General features: G+C 34.0%; 1 pseudogene; it reads right to left on the bottom strand.

Moving 5' to 3' along the window:
* Nucleotides 1–294: 294 nt before the first annotated feature.
* On the bottom strand, nucleotides 295–6,014 carry LOC149553742 (cytochrome P450 76A1 pseudogene; annotated as a pseudogene).
* Between the last annotated feature and the right edge of the window lie 630 nt (nucleotides 6,015–6,644).

Below are 6,644 nucleotides of genomic sequence, written 5' to 3'. Positions count from 1 at the left end.
AAGTTGTTCTATGATAGGCTTATTGGACAATGAATCTAAAAAATCAAAATCATCTACAAAAATATCTCTAATTTCATGCAAAACCTATTTTTTCTTATGCTCCCTCCTGAGCTTTTCTTTTGTTGACTTGCACTATAGAGCTTCATAAAGAACTTCCATTTCTTCAAGTGTGATTGTTGTTGGATTGAACTATGGTAATAAAATCAATTCATCCAAACTACCATCCTATAGTGATGTAGTTTCAACACTTGTTGGTGTGCTAGTACTCAACACATATATCTACAATGGAGTTTCTTACATACTTAGTTTGTGAAGAGTCTGGCTACTAGGAGATGATATAATAACTAGCGAGGTAACCAGTGTCTGTGTGTTGAACTGCTCCTCTATTTCAGCAGTCTTCTTTTCGTCTTCTACTTGTTCATCCTCCTTATGATCTTTAGTAGATTTTAGAGAGGTGGGTGTAGGACTATCTTCCTTCTCCTTATTCTCTATACTCTCCTCCTTATCAATTATTACTGCTGCTGGTAATCCTAAAATTTGTAAAGTAGGAAATGATATAGCTGGTGTATCTACCTCTTTCTCTTTCATCTCAATGACAAATGTAGGCATTGAAGATGGTTCTTTACTAAGATCATCTTTATTTTCCAAAACCTTGTCTTGACAAATTGGTTGTACTTGTGATTCTTTCTTCTTTTCTTCTAAAACATGTGGGGGCACAATGGATGTATCTTGTTTTTGTGTCTTAGTGGGTGCCTCAGAAAGTTCATCAGTCCTAACCAATATAGGATTTGCACATGGAATATGTGCATTAGTGGATCCTTGATCCAATTTCTTGAGATCATCATTAGTGAGTTGATTAAAATTCTCTATAGTATTATCAATAATTTCTTCAATGGTTACAGAGTCTCATTGACTCTCTTTCTCTTCTTGTGATAGACTGATGTCTGGCATAGTATTATCTATGTCCTCTTAAGTGTCTTCCTTTTTTGTTTCTTGCTTCTCTTGCACTATCTCTTCTTTCTCTTGCACTGACTTTTCTTTCACTTCTGCTACATCCTCTTTCTCTTCCATAGCCTTTGTGGCCAACCCATAGATTGATTTCAAAAGTGATATACTTTGCATTATCACCTCTTCAATTTGATTCCTTAGAATATGAAAAGCCCTATATTTTGGAGAAAATCTCCCTTTATAATTTTCTATGGCTTTTTAAATTTGTTTCTTGTTCAGAATAGGCATAACTTGAGCTAGAGTAGTCTCCCTTATCTACCTTTTAGTCATCATACAAAATTTTCCATTTTTTCTCGACTCTCTCATATAGGCTTTTGGGTATTGAGTAACTAGCAATTTCTAAAGGAGTATTCTTGAATGTAGCCATCATATCATATATAGCTTCTTCAATTTTGTTCTTCTCTCCTTTATCTAACTTATCAAAATCAATATGTGTAAATCCTGATAAATCTATATTATTCTTCAAATTGTCACATAGATTATCTATATTAGATGAGGGATTGTGGCTTACCACTTTGTAATTTTGCATTATGGTGAATAATTTGGTTGTTTTAGGTTTGTGGATCATTTTCATTGCTTGAGATGATTCATCTTGGGTTGTACTTTTTGTTTTATCAGCCTTATGTCTCTTTTGATCTTTGTAGACATCTATTTATGCATTCATAAAAATACACTAAGATAAAGTATCATATTCCTTTTGTATATTTTCTTTAGTTTTTTTGTCTTGTTTTTCCTTCTGATTCAAGCAATGTTATCTAAGGGCACTCATACATATTACTATATTCTTGGCATCTACCATATCTTGTGCCTTATTGTAAATGCACTACTCTGATTAAGTGCCATGGGGGTTTGATGGCTTACCTTTTTTTGTCATCTACCTTTGTCCAGTCAGTATCCCTTTTGTGATATTAACCTCATGAAGTGTTTGAGATTAATTGCCCCAGTACACTATTATGTATTCTTTTGTGCAACTTAATCATGGATCGTTGCCATGTAGTTCTTATTGGTCCACTTTTCTATTTTCTTGTTGCATCACCCTTGTACGCATTAAGGGGATTCTCATGTTGGTTCTTATGCTTCCATGGTTCGATGGAGTGAGTAATGTATTCAATATTTGTTCCTATGTACTATGCAGATGTAGTGGATGGGTAGATATGAATTTTGATGAGATGAATCATTTACCATATAATTTTTTTTTTTTTTTTCGTTCCTATTTTGGATACAACCTTCCATGTTCAATTGATCAACTCTTTAGGCTTTGGTGTTTTATGTCATTTGTATCTTTGAGTTCAGTTTTTTGTCTTAGCATGCCTCCTAATTTGAGTATTGTCATTTGAGGAAACTTGCACATATTATATTCTTCTCTACCTGGTCAATGGAGGTTCTTCAGATCAATAATTACTTTTTGACTGAGCTTTGCAATTGCTTCATGGTTCAATTGTGTTCTTCATGAATCCTTTTGTTCCTACTTTTGATAGTTTCTCTAGTTTGGAGGCTCCTATAGTTCTTCACTAGTCTTTTGACATTCTTTTTATCTCCTTTTGGAGTAGGTTTTTCCCATGTGGTTTTCTCTATTTTCTTCTCTTTATAGAGTCTTGGTTGTGATTGGGTACCTCATCAGGCCTTGTTGTCAGGACCCAAATTTACTTTCAATAGTAATTTCTAGGTTTTTAGCTACTCCTTAAAATTATCTTAAGGGGGTGTTAGAGTAATAAGGTATTGCTTTATTATCTCTAGCTTGCTAAAGCTAAACTTTAGGCATATAATAATTGATTCTTTTATTAATTATTATCATGCAACCTTGGTTAGTTACCTTTTAGGGCTTTGATCTCCTTTTATAAGGATTGATCTCTCTTTGTAATTTACACTTTTTGATTGAATATAAATTTCTCTTTTGTGCATCAAGAATTTCTACTCTATGATAGATCTCTAAATTCAAGCCTTTGTAGATTTTCTTTTCTCTCTTTGTGACATATGTTTGCATGCAAGTGATTCTTGGGAGCTTTGGGATGAGCTTTCCTCAAGTTCAAAAATTGAGTCTTTAAAACTAAAATATGAGAAGTCTTAACAAAATATTACTTTGGTCGTAATGTACTGATAAACTAAGTTGTGAACCATGCCTCAAACCCTTCTTCTTCATCACACCAAAATCTTTCTACTAATGCTAAAAAATAATGAACAAGAGTTCTACTGGAGAAAAGGAAATGATAGAAGAATCTGAAAAAAAAAAAACACCATTTTTCTAAGAGTAAACAGGATAAGAAAGGAAACAAATGAAGGCAACTTTGCAAACTAAGAAGGAAAAAAGCCAAATTTGTTTCCATAGCCAGAAAACTAAAACTCAAGGCAAAGGGCAAATAATCATCTAAGAAAAAAAAGGACATTTTAAGGAGCAAGCCTCCCACACAAAGCCTATTGGCTTAAATGTATGTGGTCTTTTATGCATCAATATTTCTCATCACACTCTTACACTCTTGATTAATAAAGTTAAGGAATAGAAAGATAGATAGTTCAAGATGGAGGAATATAGAAAAAGATGTAGTATGAAAAAAAAAAACATAATGAATAACTACATGACATCCCTACCAAAATAAATTCACATACACAATATACAAACATGTATTACACAATTTCATAACATTTTTATTTCATGATTCATTCTAACACTAAATTCATAAACTTACACAAACTTGGTAAACCATTCATCAAGAAGTCAATAAATTTTCTTAGAATCGAATGGTAATTAATAACAATATATACATCTCATAATCTATCGTCAAACATCATGTTGTCTACATATAAAAAAACATTGATTAACTATATTGAAAATATTACAAAACAATAATGAATAAGCATGACATCAATGCCAAAAGAAATTCAAATGCATGATATATAGACATGCATTACACATTTTCAAAATATTTATATTTCATGATTCATTATACCACCAAATTACAAACTCACAACAAACTTGGTAAATAAAAGTTAGCAATTGATGCATTTAGAACATCTTTAACATATACTTTAATACAGGTGATGTGGTAAATTGGTGTGGGAATTGCATGTAATTCTATAGCCTTCTTTAATACTATTCCAAAGGTGCCACTCATGTCTATTTTCTCATAATTCATCCCAATTGGAAGGGTCCAATTAAATGAATGGATTAAGGATGTAATGGTAAAATGAACCATTTGATGAGCCAACGGAAGTCCCAAGCATTTTCGTCTTCCAATGCCAAATGGTATCAACTCAAAATCTTGTCCCTTATATGTCATCTTACTGCTCTCACTATTTAAAAACCTCTCTGGCATGAATTTCAAAGGGTCCTTCCAAATTTTAGGATCTCTTCCAATTGCCCACAAATTCACAATCACCATGGTGTGCTTGGATATCATATACCCCGCCACCTCACATGAGTTATCTGCTCTATGAGGTATTGCCAAAGGAAGTGTTGGGTGCAATCAAAAAACTTCTTTCACTATAGCATGAAGATAAGGTAGACGGTCTATATCAGATTCTTCCATTCTTCGATTGAGACCAATTATCTCTTTCAATTCTTCTTGTGCTCATTTCATTACATTTGGATTGGCAATAAGTTCTACCATAGCCCATTCTATAGTTGTTGTAGTAGTGTCACTCCAAGCTTTCAAAAGTTCCTACACAATCGTAGAGAAAAAAAAAAATCCTAATCAATATCATAAATCCTTGGTTTGAAGAGGATAACTTATTATTTGAAATAACTATTCAATAGTGACCAATTCATACTGTCGAACAGAGCGTCATTCCTCTCCAGTTTGAAAAATAGAAGACTCATATTATTGAACTACATAAAAGATTTAGTTAGTCGTGATTGTAAACATTACACACTAATGATTGATTTCTAGACGAAAAGCATTAACTAACAAAAGTTGATTTACTTCTTCTAAACATAATTTTATCCATAAGCTTAAACATCATACAATAAGATTTGATTACTAAGCTAAAAGTATTAAATAATCAAAATTAACTTAGTTTTTCCAAACTTAATTTCTTTCATAACATATGATATTAAAGAGTGAACGGTGACCTTCAATTAATAGATTAAAAATTTCATGTAGGAAAAAGCTATAAAAACTTACATAATCTAAATGAAAGATATTAAAAAATGAATTTTTTTAATGTGACTAACCAAAATTAAAGCCCTGATATTTTTGAGTGTCAAATCATGGGGGGTGGAATCAAGCAGAATATCGAGAAAGTCCTTTCCTTAGTGAAGATCAACGCCTGTCCTCCTCGCCAGCAGCCGATCTTGTATGAATCCATCCAAGTATTCATGTAGCCGCTTGTGAATGACGGCTAAATCACGGCGCAGCCCCTGAAGATCCAGGGATCTAAGAAACGGATAAAAGTCTGCCAAGTTTGCTTTTCCGGCCAGCTTCACGGAATCACTGAAAGTGTTCCCCAATTCCACAGACTCTGCATTGTTGGGATCGAACAAGTTCTTGCTGAAGATGACGTTGCTCATGAGATTCAGACCTTCGTAGTACACCAGATGTGCGATGTTCAAACCCTTTCCCCTCTTCTCTAACACCAATCTCATTGTCTCGGAGATCTGATCTCTTCTGAGATGTTGCAGGGCTTGGAGTCTTGCGGGAGTGAAGAGTTGTGTGGTAGCAATTCGCCTCATTTTTCGCCAGTAATTTCCATACTGAGCAAACACGATGGATGATTCGTGGTGGGAAAAAGCCATTGCTGATTCCATCAAAATCCGCCCTGCAAAGTTCTGGTCGTTGGTTTTGAAGACCTCCTTTGCCATTTCAGAGGAGGAAACCACAACAGCAGTTTTCATGCCGAGAGAGAGTCATGAGTGGGCCGTATTTCTGAGAAAGATCCCACATTGACTCGTTGGGTATTTACCCCAGCTGGAGAAGGTTTCCAACGATGGGCCAGCCAGGAGGTCCAGGGGGGAGATTTGCTCTGCTCTTCTTCATTCTTTTCCGCATGAAATCTAACAAAAAATAGGCCAAAAGAGCCATTGTTCTTCAATTGAATGGATTTCTGAGCAATGAATTCGTTTCGTAAAGATGGTGTTAAAAATAATGTTTATTATAGTAGCTGGGCATTTAATGCACAGTCCAGAACTTTCTACTTGCTTCTTGGAGCCTATCTCTTTGTGCAAAATTTGAATTTAAAATTATGTAGAAATCTCTAGAGTGCTTCCTTTCTTGAAGCTTCTCAAGAACCCTCTAGAAATATGTATGAGCTCTATAAATAGAGCATTCCTCTCAGCTGTAATAACAAGAAGAAACTTTATAGCTCTTTGATATATTTGAGTTTTGCTGCTCTGTTTTTAAGCTCTGTTTTTATGCTCTGTTTTTTATTCTTTGTGCTGCTGTTTTAATTCATTATGGTATCAGAGCACTTTCAGTTCTTTGGGCTGTGAATATATGATGCTTTTGGAATGAATATATGTGTTTTCTTTGTGTGAATCTTTACATTTGCAGGCTGTAACTAAGGAGTGAACAGCAGTTTGGTTTGGGACAAAAAAATTACATCAAAAGAAGGATATTGCAGCAAAAGAAAAAGTTTTTTCTTCAACAAATTGGTGAGATTTTTTCAATTTCAAGCTTGGGTGTTCAAGTTTTTAAATATCTTTC

This window comes from Cupressus sempervirens, chromosome 6, assembly GCF_028749045.1.
Source record: "Cupressus sempervirens isolate cs-2001-9-10 chromosome 6, ASM2874904v1, whole genome shotgun sequence".
Lineage (NCBI taxonomy): Eukaryota > Viridiplantae > Streptophyta > Pinopsida > Cupressales > Cupressaceae > Cupressus > Cupressus sempervirens.
The sequence above is the reverse complement of the archived record's forward strand: the minus strand, read 5'-3'. Positions and strand labels throughout refer to the sequence as shown.